The following is a 13823-nucleotide window of genomic DNA, read 5'->3' as shown; positions in this document are numbered from 1 at the left end:
TTCCATTGGAAGATCGTCATCAGTTCTTAGCTGAATTCTTGCAAATCTGTGACACTGTTAAGACCAATGGGGTTAATCCAGAGGTCTACAGACTTATGCTTTTCCCCTTTGCTGCAAGAGACAAAGCTAGGATATGGTTGGACTCACAACCTAAAGAAAGCCTGAACTCTTGGAAAAAGTTGGTCAATGCTTTCTTGACCAAATTCTTTCCACCTCAAAAGTTGAGCAAGCTTAGAGTGGAAGTCCAAACCTTTAGACAGAAGGAAGGTGAATCCCTCTATGAAGCTTGGGAAAGATACAAGCAATTGATCAGAAGGTGTCCTTCTGACATGCTTTCAGAATGGAGCATCTTATGTATATTCTCTGATGATCTGTCTAAATTGTCCAAGATGTCATTGGACCACTCTGCTGGTGGATCTCTTCATCTGAAGAAAATGCCTGCAGAAGCCCAGGAACTCATTGAAATAGTTGCAAATAACCAGTTCATGTATACTTCTGAAAGAAATCCTGTGAATAATGGGGTGACTCAGAAGAAAGGAGTTCTTGAGATTGATACTCTAAATGCCATATTGGCTCAGAACGAAATATTGACTCAGCAAGTCAATATGATCTCTCAGAATCCGACTGGAATGCAAGCTGCATCTGATAGTGCTAAAGAAGCTTCCTCTAAAGAAGAAGCTTATGACCCTGAGAATCCTGCAATGGAAGAGGTGAATTACCTGGGAGAATCCTATAGAAACACCTATAATCCTTCATGGAGAAATCATCCTAATTTCTCATGGAAGGATCAACAAAAGCCCCAACAAGGCTTCAATAATAATGGTGGGAGAAATAGGTTTAGCAATAGCAAGCCTTTTCCATCATCTTCTGAACAACAGACAGAGAATTCTAAGCAGAGCCTCTCTGACTTAGAAACCATAGTCTCTGATCTATCTTAGAATACTCTCAGTTTCATGACTGAAACAAGGTCCTCCATCAGAAGTTTGGAGGCACAAGTGGGTCAGCTGAGTAAAAGAGTTACTGAAACTCCTCCTAGTACTCTCCCAAGCAATACAGAAGAGAATCCCAAAAGAGAGTGCAAGGTCATAACCATAGCCAAAGTGGCCGAACCTATAGAGGAGGAAGAGGCAGCGATTTCCAATGAGGAAGACCTCAATGGACGTCCACTGACCAATAAGGAGTTCCCTATTAAGGAACCAAAGGAATCTGAGGCTCATATAGAGACCATAGAGATTCCACTGAACTTATTGTTGTCATTCATGAGCTCTGATGAGTATTCTTCCTCTGAAGAAGATGAAGAAATTATTGAAGAGCAAGTTGCTCAGTATTTAGGAGCAATCATGAAGCTGAATGCCAAGTTATTTAGTAATGAGACTTGGGATGATGAACCCCCATTGCTCATCAATGAACTGAATGCTTTGGTTCAACGAAAATTACCTCAGAAGAAACCGGATCCCGGAAAATTCTTAATACCCTGTATCATAGGCACCATGACCTTTGAGAAGGCTCTGTGTGACCTGGGGTCAGGAATAAACCTCATGCCACTCTCTGTAATAGAGAAACTAGAGATCTTTGAGGTACAAGCTGCAAGAATCTCCTTAGAGATGGCAGACAAATCAATGAAATAGGCTTATGGACTTGTAGAGGATGTCTTAGTGAAGGTTGAAGGCTTGTACATCCCTGTTGACTTCATAATCCTAGACACTGGGAAGGATGAAGATGAATCCATTATCCTTGGAAGACCCTTCCTAGCCACAGCAAGAGCTGTGATTGATGTGGACAGAGGAGAGTTAGTCCTTCAATTGAATGAGGACTACCTTGTGTTTAAGGCTCAAAGATCTTCTTCTGTAACCATGGAGAGGAAGCATGAAAAGCTTCTCTCAATACAGAGTCAAACAGAGCCCCCACACTCAAAATTTGGTGTTGGGAGGCCACCATTAAGCTCTGAGTCTCTGTGAAGCTCTCTAAGAGCTCACTGTCAAGCTATTGACATTAAAGAAGCGCTTATTGGGAGGCAACCCAATGTAATTAATTATATTTAATTTTATAGATATTTGTTTTCCATTGTTATTTTATGTTTTCTTTAGGTTGATGATCATGTGAAGTCATAAAAATAGCTGCAGAATTAAAGCAAAATCAAAAACAGCATCAAAAATAGCACACCCTGGAGGACAGGCTTACTGGCGTTTAAACGTCAGTAAAGATAGCAGAATGGGCATTTAACGCCAAATCTGGGAGTATTCTAGGCGTTAAACGCCAGAATTGGCAGACAGACTGGTGTTTAACGCCAGAAAAGGATGTTTGGTGTCTGGGCGGCGTTAAATGCCAGAATTGGCAGACAGATTGGCGTTTAACGCCAGAAAAGGGTGTCTGGTTGGCGTTAAACGCCAGAAAGGGACATCAGCCTGGCGTTTAACGCCAGAAAAGGTAGCAAAGTTGGCATTAAATGCCAGAAATGGCACACAGAGGGCATTTAAACGCCAGAAAGGTGCAACGAGCAGAATTCCTTAACACCTCAAGATCTGTGGACCCCACAGGATCCCCACCTACCCCAACTCACTCTCTCTCCTCTTCACACCTCTCCATAACACTCTTCCCCAAATACCCTTGACCAATCACATCAATACCTCTTCCCTAAACACAATTCACCTATCAAATCCTACCCTCTTCCCTACAATCTCTTCACCACTCACATCCATCCACTACTCCCCAAAAACCCATCATAAAACCCCACCTACCTCACCATTCAAATTCAAAACATTTTCCTCCCAAACCTAACCCCCTCTTACACAAATTCCCTCTCCCTCTCACCCTATAAATACCCCTCCTTACCACCTTCAATTTCACACATCATAAACACTTTAAACCCCCTGGCCGAAACCAACACACCCCCTCTATCTCCTTCATTTCTTCTTCTTCTACTCCTTTCTTTCTTCTTTTGCTTGAGGACGAACAAACCTTTTAAGTTTGATGTGGAAAAAAGCTCTGTTTTTTGTTTTTCCATAACCATTAATGGCACCTAAGGCCGGAGAAACCTCTAGAAAGAGGAAAGGGAAGGCAATTGCTTCCACCTTCGAGTCATGCGAGATGGAGAGATTCATCTCAAAAGTCCATCAAGATGACTTCTATGAAGTTGTGGCCAACAAAAAGGTGATCTCCGAAGTCCCTCATCAAGAAATCCCTGAGATGCCTCAAGGGATGCATTTTCCTCCAAACAACTATTGGGAGTAACTCAACACCTCTTTAGGAGAATTGAGTTCCAATATGGGGCAACTAAGGATGGAGCACCAAGAGTACTTCATCATCCTCCATGAAATCAGAGAGGACCAAAAGGCCATGAGAGAGGAACAACAAAGGCAAGGAAGAGACATTGAGGAGCTCAAGCACTCCATAGGATCTTCAAGAGGAAGAACTAGCCGCCGTCACTAAGGTGGACTCGTTCTTTAATTTTCTTGTTCTTATTTTTCTGTTTTTCGGTTTCTATGCTTTACATTTTGTCTATATTTGTGTCTTTATTACATGGTCATTAGTGTTTAGTGTCTATGTCTTAAAGCTATGAATAATTCAATGAATCCTTCACCTTTTCTTAAATGAAAAATGTTTTTTGAAAAAGAAAAAGAAGTACATGAATTTCGAATTCTATCTTGAAAATAGTTTAATTATTTTGATGTTGTGGTAATACTTTTTGTTTTCTGAATGAATGCTTGAACAGTGCATATTTTTTATAGTGAAGTTTATGAATGTTAAAATTGTTGGCTCTTGAAAGAATAATGAAAAAAAAGAAATGTTATTGATAATCTGAAAAATCATAAAATTGATTCTTGAAGTAAGAAAAAGCAGTGAAAACCACAAAGCTTGCGAAAAAAAATAGAAATGCGAAAAATAAAGAAAAAAAAAAGAAAAAAGCAAGCAGAAAAAGCCAATAACCCTTTAAACTAAAAGGCAAGGGTAAAAAGGATCCAAGACTTTGAGCATTAATGGATAGGAGGGCCCAAAGGAATAAAATCCTGGCCTAAGTGGCTAAATCAAGTTGTCCCTAACCATGTGCTTGTGGCATGAAGGTGTCAAGTGAAAAGCTTGAGACTGAGCGGTTAAAATCGTGGTCCAAAGCAAAAAGAGTGTGCTTAAGAGCTCTGGGCACCTCTAACTGGGGACTCTAGCAACGCTGAGTCACAATTTGAAAAGGTTCACCCAATTATGTGTTTGTGGCATTTATGTATCCGATGGTAATACTGGAAAACAAAATGCTTAGGGTCACGGCCAAGACTCATAAAGTAGCTGTGTTCAAGAATCAACATACTGAACTAGGAGAATCAATAACACTATCTGAATTCTGAGTTCCTATGGATGCCAATCATTCTGAACTTCAAAGGATAAAGTGAGATGCCAAAACTGTTCAGAAGTAAAAAGCTACTAGTCCCACTCCTCTAATTGAAACTAATCTTCATTGATATTTTTGAGATTTATTGTATTTTCTCTTATTTTTATCCTATTTTGTTTTTAGTTTCTTGGGGAGAAGAAACAATTTAAGTTTGGTGTTGTCATGAGCAGATAATTTATACTATTTTTGGCATTGTTCTTACATAGTTTTTAGTATGTTTTAGTTACTTTTTATTATATTTTTATTAGTTTTTATGCAAAAATCACATTTCTGGACTTTACTATGAGTTTGTATATTTTTCTGTAATTTTAGCTATTTTCTGGCTGAAATTGAGGGACTTGAGCAAAAATCTGATTCAGAGGCTGAGAAAAGACTGCACATGCTATTGGATTCTGACCCTCCTGTACTCGAAGTAGATTTTCTAGAGCTACAGAAGCCCAATTGGCACGTTCTCAATTGCATTGGAAAGTAGACATCTTGGGCATTTCATCAATATATAATATTCCATACTTTACTCGAGATTTGATGGCCCAAACTGGCATTCAAACACCCACCAGAGACTCTTTTCTGGTGTAAAACGCCAGAACTGGCACCAAAACTGGAGTTAAAAGCCCAAACTGGCATCCAAGCTGGCGTTTAACTCTAGAAATGACCTATGTACGTGTAAAGCTCAATGCTCAGCCCAAGCACACACCAAGTGGGCGCCGGAAGTGGATTTCAACACTATCTGCACTTAGTTACTTAATTTCTGTAATCCCTAGTAACTAGTTTAGTATAAATAGAACTTTTTACTATTGTATTAGGGGATTATCACTTTTGGAATCACATGTTACGTTTTGGAGGCTGGCCATTCGGCCATGTCTAGACCTTTTTCTCTTATGTATTTTTTACGGTGGAGTTTCTACACCTCATAGATTAAGGTGCGGAGCTCTGCTGTTCTTCATGAATTAATGCAAGTACTATTGTTTCTCTTTTAATTCACGCTTACTTCTTCTCTAAGATATACTCTCGTACTTAATTCAGTTAAGTCAGAATGAAGGGGTGACCCATGACAATCACCCATTATCTTCGTTACTCGCTTAGCCAAGATTAGCGTGCCTGACAACCACAAGCGGTCTACATGATGTTCAACGTAGTCATTGGACGACAGCTCGAGTATATTCTCTTGGGTCTCTAATCCACAGACTGAGTCTGTGAGATTAGGATCTTCGTGGTATAGGCTAGAACCAATTGGCAGCATTCTTGAGATCCAAAAAGTCTAAACCTTGTCTGTGGTATTCCGAGTAGGATCTGGGAAAAGATGACTGTGACGAGCTTCAAACTCACAAATGTTGGGCGCAGTGACAGTGTGCAAAAGGATAGAGAGATCCTATTCTGACGCTAGTGAGAACCGACAGATGATTAGCCGTGCGGTAGCTGTACCTGGTATTTTTCATCCGAGACGAAAAATCCAACAGTTGATTAGCCGTGCAGAAATCGTACCTGGTATTTTTCATCTGAGAAGATCATACAGCTTGCCATGGAAGGGAGCACGCATGATTGGAAGAAGACAATAAGAAAGCAGAGGTTCAGAAGCAACAAAGCATCTCCAAACGCTTATCTGAAACTCCACCAATGAATTACATAAGTATCTTTATTTTATTTTATGTTTTATTTATCTTTTAAATATCAAAACCTCATAACCATTTGAATCCGTTTGACTAAGATTTACAAGATGACCATAGCTTGCTTCAAGCCGATAATCTTCGTGGGATCGATCCTTACTCACGTAAGGTATTACTTAGACGACCCAGTGCACTTGCTGGTTAGTTGTGCGGAGTTGTGAAAAGTGTGATCACAATTTCGTGCACCAATGGGCAAGCTGAAGTATCAAATAGAGAACTAAAGTGAATCTTATAGAGGACAGTAAGTACCTCTAGAAAGGATTGGGCTAAAAAGCTTGATGATACTCTATGGGCATACAGAACAGCTTTCAAAACCCCTATAGGAACATCACCATACTAGCTAGTGTATGGGAAATCCTATCATTTGCTAGTGAAACTAGAACATAAAGCCTATTGCGCTACCAGATTCCTTAACCTTGATGCTAAAGCAGTAGGAGAGAAACGGCTGCTCCAACTAAATGAGTTGGATGAATTCCGCTTAGATGCATTTGAAAATGCAAAGATCTATAAGGAAAAGGCAAAGAGGTGGCATAACAAGAAGATAGAATCCAGAGTCTTTGAACCAGGATAGAGAGTCCTTCTCTTCAACTCAAGGCTCAAATTATTCCTTGGGAAACTCAAATCCCGCTGGAAGGGACCGTATGTGATTACAATCACCTTACGGACATATAGAACTATGACGTGGCGGAAATTGGCGAATTAAGAATTGTTATGAGATATGCGTTGCAAGTATAGTTCTTAACCAACCAGAAGTCCGCTTATCAATTTAGAAGGGTTGTCACAAAATTAAAATTAAAATACTGGGAGTATGAATCCCAGGTCGTCTCCCAACGAGTTGCAGAAAGGTGTGCTATTTTATTAATCAGATGTTTTCAAAAAGGGTTTGATTTGAATAAACAGGAAATTAAATTGGAGAAATTAAGTAAGTTAAATAAAAGCCTTGACTGGGAGTAGATTAATTGGAAGCCCTATTCTTGTTGAAGTACTCTCAAGATTAATTGATAATTGAAGGTTGTTCTGTTTAGTTATCCCTTACAAGGTAAGGGAAAGTCAAATAAGTTGGAATGCTGTTTCTATTCACAAGTTCCAATCCACTCAATTGAAAAGGATTAGTATCAGTGACTAGAGAGCATTCCAACAATAAACCCAATTACAATTTTTCTTTTAAGCATCCCAACTCAATGGTTCCTTTCAATCAACTCTCCATCAAGTTAGGGAACTACTCACTCATTGTGAATGTAGAACTCTTAACATAGGAAAGGGAATTAAAGAAAGACATGATAAATAAAACTCAAAGGAATCAATTAAAAATAAAAGTAATTCTTGTATTAATAAATTCTAAATTAATCCAATAGTAAAATTGAGCAAATTAAAGGACATGGAAGAGTAAAGCCAAGTAAAGAAAACGAACTATAATGACAAAGTCTTGATGAGGTAATAACTCTTCTCAATATCCCAATGCAAAGAGCAATAGAAATAAAAATCCTAAGAACTATGAATGTGTAGAGAGAAAAACCTAGAGGAGGAGTAAAACTAGATCTAAAACCTAAAACTATGTAGAATGAATGTTGTTTTGGTTTCTGCATGTTCTCTGGCTCTAGTCTGCTTTTCTGGGCCGAAAACTGGGTCAAAACAGGGCCCAAAATCGCCCCCAGCGAATTCTGCAGATTATGCAGATCGCGCACGTCACACGATCGCGTCATTCACGTGGACGCGTCATTCGGCGTTTTGCTTTGCCACGCGGGCGCGTCATCCACACCTCTGCGTCACTTGTGCTATTCCAATCCGCGCGGTTGCGTGAGCCATGCGGCCGCGTCACTGCGATTTCCTCTCTTTCACGCGGTCGCGTGAGCCATGCGGCCGCGTCACTTCTCGCTGGTCATCTCCTTAATTTCTTGTGTTCCTTCCATTTTTGCAAGCTTCCTTTCTAATCTCCAACTCATTCATGCCCTATAAAGCCTGAAACATTTAACATACAGATCACGGCATCGAATGGAATAAAGGAGAATTAAAATACTTAATTAAAAGTCTCTTAGGAAGCAAGTTTTCAATCATGTAGTAATTTTAGGAAGGAAGTATAAATGCATGCTAATCATATGAATAAGTGGGTAAAGATCATGATAAAACCACACAATTAAGCACATTATAAACTATAAAATAGTGGTTTATCAACCTCCCCACACTTAAACATTAGCATGTCCTCATGCTTAGTTGAAGGAGATAAAATAAATGAGTAGGAACATGTAAAACTCATGCAATGCAATGCACCCTATATATGTAAATGCAACTATATGATTCTTGTCCACTTGATCAATAGTAAATAAGCTCCTCAAAACAATTACAAATTGAATTCCACTAATTCAATTCTTATACAGTAAGAACAGATAAAAATGCAAGAATGTAGCTTATGAAAGCAGGGAACATAGAATTTTAAGCATTGAACCCTCACTGATGATGTATATACGCTCTAATCTCTCTAGTGTATAGGGCAATCACTCTATCCTTCTCTAATCATGCTCTCTAATTTTTTTTCTTCTCCTAATCAATCAACAACATTTAATATACCAATGCAAACATCATGAGGTCTTTTCAAGGTTGTAATGGGGCCAAGGTAATGGTAAGGATACATATATGGCTAAGTAAGCTTATAAACTGAATCTTTAATTAACCCAAGCTTTAACATAACCTATATATATATATTCTATATAACTTTAGAATTCATACCTAGCTACCCAGAATTTTCCTTTCACATTCCATACTCATGTATCAACTTTTTTTTATCTTAATTTTTATCATACATGCATTGATCTTTGAATTATTAACTTAACATTGGGGTAATTTTGTCTCCTTATTTATTTATTGAATTTTTTTTCATAAACATAAAAATAAACATAGCTTATCAATGCACATAGATTTTTAATTCTTATAGTTTCACATGAGTAGATATCCAAATTCCCATTGTATTATCATGGCACATTCCCTTATTATCTTTTGTTCCCACAATTTCCCATACTTAATTAGCACACACAATTCTATCTTAAGCTAACCAAAGATTCAGTTTGGGATATATAATTGTTTTTTCGCTTAAGGCTAGTAATGTGGTAAAATGTAGAACAAATGGGATTTAAAGGCTCAAAGTGGCTAACAAAGGTAATTGAAAAGGTAGGCTTAATTTGGATAAGTGAGCTAAACAATTAATGGCCTCAATCATATGCAAACATATAAATATAATAAACATTGGACATATAGGATGGAACAAAATATAGATTACAATCATAGAGAAGTAAACACACAAGAATAAAATAATTATGGTTAAGTAGTATAACCATGCATAAAGGCTCAAATCTCATAGGTTGTGTGTTCTTTAGCTCAAAAATCATGTTCCAAATACAACTTCAAGCAAATTTAACATAAAAGTTTTAATTAAAATTAGTGAAATTTTGTTCCAAAAATAGAGTCTTAGAGGAAAACTTATTGTCTTTTCAACCAAGTAGAACATGCATGCAACTAACCTATTACTATGCAATTTATCCTATTCTACAAAAGAAAAACTAACTAAATATCCTAATTTATTGGTGTTTAGGGAAGAGAAATTACCTCCGGAAGTCAGGTACTAACCGACCTCCCCACACTTAAGGCTTTGCACCGTCCTCGGTGCCATCTGTCAGAAACAAAGGTGGGCTGGTAGCAGTATCTCCACAGTCTGGGCCATCATGGCTTCCTGTGCTGGTAAAGGACGTGGAGTCCGGGGTGTCTGAGTCCTTGAATTTTCCCATAATCAACTCCTTGAGGTATGTGAATCGGCGCTTGTTACGGCGCTCTCTCATCTTAGCTTTGTGTTCCTGCCGATCCAACCTTTCGAGTAACTGATGGAGCAGTTGGTCTGTTGTAGGTGCTTGTGGTGTTGAAGAAGGAATATCTTCAACCGGTTCAGTAGGATGGCTTATGGCGGCTGGTGGAGGTCTGATGTATTTCCCGTTAGGGACACACTGATCATCCCGTGGAAGCATGGCTTTGGTGTCCCCAGCTCTGTAGGAGACTCTGGCTGCTGAGACAAGATCTGAGACCAAGGAGGGAAAAGGTAAGTTGCCCGCAATTTGTACGTGTCCCATGGCATTCCGGATGTGTCTTGGTAGGTTCAGAGGTTGGTCTGTAAGGATGCACCATAGTAAAACGGCCATGTCCGCAGTGAAAGAGGACTCGTGAGTGATCGAAAAGACGTAATGGGACAAGATCTGTGCCCATACGCGAGCCTCCAAGGTAAGTGCTGAAGCCGATATTCCCTTAGGGCGGGTACGATGGTATCCGTAGATCCAACGGCTGCCAGGTAGTGCGATAACTCTGAGAACGGTGTCCCAGTCAAATTAGTACATCTGGCGCTTGAGTGCGGCTTCTTGAAAGGCGTCCAATCCTTTTGTAGTAGGGGGAAGATCTAGAGCTCTTTGAATGGCCTCTTCTGTAATGGGGACTTGCTTCTGACAGACAAAGACAGACTGTAAGGTTGGTAGGTGGAAGTTGGAGTAGAACTCGACTACCCAAGAAAGATTGACCTGCCTCGGCTGTCTCTGTAGGAAATCCCATTGTCTTTATGCAATTTGCAGCTTAACAAAGGTAGCAATATGGTTTGGGAGGAGAAGAAGGTATTCGTTGTTGTAACTCCTTTCTGCCAGGATGGGGAACATCTGCTCACAGTAGCGATTGGAAAATCGCGCAGTGTCCTTTGCTGGGAAGGCTTTTTCTTTATCATCAACCATTATAATCCTCTTAGTTCTTTTTGTTGAGGGTTTAACCGCAGTTGAAGAGGGCTCTGCCACTAATGCTCTTTTGGTTCCTCTTCTTGCTGGTGGTTTGGAATTAGCTTTCTCTTTTCCTTTCTTGGTGGCCATCCTGAAAGGGAGAAAAGAGGAAGTATGTCAAAATGTCAAGGGGTAAAGCAAGGAATATGATGGTATAGGTGGCAATCAATGAACATTAAAGATGAATAAAGTGAACACATGGTCATGACTACATGTGAAAAGTTCATTAAAGGGAATAAAGCAAGTGCATGTTTGGGTAATTAGATGCAAGATGTTTATTGGCATGCTGGCAAAGGCATGAGTGGCATAGGTCAAGCATCACTCGTAACAAACCATCACATTTGTATTGACAATTATTTTCAACGAATAAAATATAAAAGGGGTTTTGTGAAAAACAAGCATTTAATAGTAGAATAGAATAACGTAAAAAAATGCATAATGCCATATTGGCTTTTTCACAAACACATAGCATGCATGGTAAATAAGGTATAGAAAGTATTAAAGTGAACATGCAAGCAACCCTTTAAAAAAGTAATATATAATTGCCAAACAATTTTACAACAATCCACAAGCAAATAATGAGAAATAATGACTCAAATAAATTTCCAACTCCAAGTAAAAAGGAAAAAGAAAGAAAAAAGAAAATATGGATAATGAAAGTAAAAAGAAAAGAAAAGAAGATAACATATAAAAGTAAGAAGAATAATGAAAAAGTAAGGATGGAAGAAAAGAAAACCTTGTTAATGGGAGTGAGAGAGAGTGAGAGAGAGTAGAAAGTGAGAAAGAAGGAAAAAGGGAGAAAGAAGAAATAAGGGGGAAAAAGAGAAAATAGGATTTGGGGAAAAGAAAGATAAGATAATTGGCAAATCAGAGAAGCTGTGCAGCGCAAGCGACGCGGCCGCGTGGGGCACGCGGTCGTGCGAATTGCACTTATAATAATTGACGCGGTCGCGTCGGTCACGCCGTCGCTGACCCGTTTCATGCTACTGGCGCGAGGACAGCCTCGCGCTCGCACAACTCTCTGTTCGAAATTTTATTTTTGCCAAATCTAGGGTGATGCGATCGCGTGGGGCATGCGACCGCATGAGTGGCCATGAGAAGGATATGACACGGTCGCGTTGGTCACGCGGCCGCGTGGGAAGAATTGTGCGTTCAGCATCAATCTAGCACCACTCTAGCACAACTTTCGGTCGTGCACCCTTTTTACATCGAATTCCAGGGCACGCGGCCGCATGAGTGACGCGGTCGTGTGGGAGGCCAATGTTCCCATTTGACGCGGACGCATCGGTGATGCGGTCGCGTGGGGCATTTCGTGCCACTGGCACGCCTCCAGCCACGCTCTTGCGGGACTCTCTGTATATTTTATTATTTCCTCCATCTCCTGCGATGCGGACGCATCAATGATGCGGTCGCGTCGCGTGAAATTTTTTTTTGAAAATAAAAGTATGTAAATGCAGATGCACGAAATGTACTGATAAAGAGAAGAATTATTTAATAGGAAAACTGAGAACAAAGAAAAGAACGATCATACCATGGTGGGTTGTCTACCACCTAGCATTTTGCTTTAACGTCCGTAAGTTGGACGCTCCACTAGCTCAGGCTTCGGCGATGTGGGGATCTTCCAAGAGGAGGATCTCGAGCTCCTTATTTTTTTTCAGCTTCTCGCCATGGTACAGCTTTAAACGATGTCCATTAACTTTGATAAGTTCAGAGCTTGAAGGATGGCTTAGGTGATAAACTCCGTACGGTTCGGCCTTCTCTACTCTGTATGGACCCTCCCATCTTGATCTTAACTTGCCTGGCATGAGCCTCAGGCGAGATTTGTAAAGGAGGACTAAATTCCCAGGTTGGAACTCTTTTCTCTTGATGTGCTGATCATGTACAGCCTTCATCTTCTCCTTGTATAGTCTTGAGTTCTCATAAGCTTCTAGGCGAAGGCTTTCCAGTTCTTGCAGTTGCAACTTCCTTTCAGCTCTGGCTTTTTCAATTCCCATGTTGCACTCCTTTACTGCCCAAAAGGCTTTATGCTCTACTTCAACAGGGAGATGACAACCTTTTCCATAAACTAAGCGGAAAGGACTCATCCCAATGGGTGTTTTGCATGCGCTTCTGTATGCCCAGAGTGCATCTTGTAGCCTGGTGCTCCAATCTCTTCTATGAGGTTTGACTATCTTCTGTAAGATAAGCTTTATCTCTCTGTTTGACACCTCGGCTTGCCCATTAGTTTGAGGATGGTAGGCTGTTGCAACCTTATGAATTATCCCATGCTTCTTCATTAATCCTGTTAGTCTCCTGTTACAAAAATGGGTGCCTTGATCGCTCACGATTGCTCGTGGTGATCCAAAGCGACAAATAATGTGGTTTCTCACAAAGGAAACAACAGTGTTAGCATCATCAATGCGGGCAGGAATTGCTTCCACCCATTTGGAAATGTAATCCACAGCTAACAATATATAAAAATAACCATTAGAATTTGGAAATGGACCCATGAAGTCAATTCTCCAAACATCAAAAATTTCACAGAAAAATATAATTTGTTGAGGCATCTCATCCCTCTTGGATATATTACCAAATTTTTGGCATGGGAAACAAGATCTACAAAATTCAGCAGCGTCTCTAAAAAGTGTATGCCACTAGAATCCACAGTCTAAGATTTTTCTAGCTGTTCTTTGAGGGCCAAAATGTCCTCCACTCTCAGACGAGTGACATGCCTCTAAGATGGACTGGAATTCTGATTGAGGCATACACCGTCTAATTACCTGGTCAGCGCCACATCTCCATAAATATGGGTCATCCCATATATAATATTTAGACTCGCTTTTCAGCTTGGCTCTTTGATGCTTAGAAAAGTTTGGAGGAAAGGTGCGGCTAACTAGATAATTAGCTACAGGTGCATACCAAGGGACTACCTCAGATACTGCTAGAAGGTTATCAAATGGGAAATTATCAGCTATAGGAGTGGGGTCATTGATAAACCACTAT

General features: G+C 39.9%; 1 non-coding gene across 1 annotated transcript; it reads right to left on the bottom strand.

Annotated features, from left to right (window-relative positions):
- Nucleotides 1–227: 227 nt before the first annotated feature.
- Nucleotides 228–335, bottom strand: LOC112731052 (small nucleolar RNA R71). Its single transcript, XR_003166847.1, has one exon. It is a non-coding gene; the product is annotated as a small nucleolar RNA R71 (small nucleolar RNA).
- Nucleotides 336–13823: the final 13488 nt, after the last annotated feature.

This window comes from Arachis hypogaea, chromosome 12, assembly GCF_003086295.3.
Source record: "Arachis hypogaea cultivar Tifrunner chromosome 12, arahy.Tifrunner.gnm2.J5K5, whole genome shotgun sequence".
NCBI classification, from domain to species: Eukaryota; Viridiplantae; Streptophyta; class Magnoliopsida; order Fabales; family Fabaceae; genus Arachis; species Arachis hypogaea.
The sequence above is the reverse complement of the archived record's forward strand: the minus strand, read 5'-3'. Positions and strand labels throughout refer to the sequence as shown.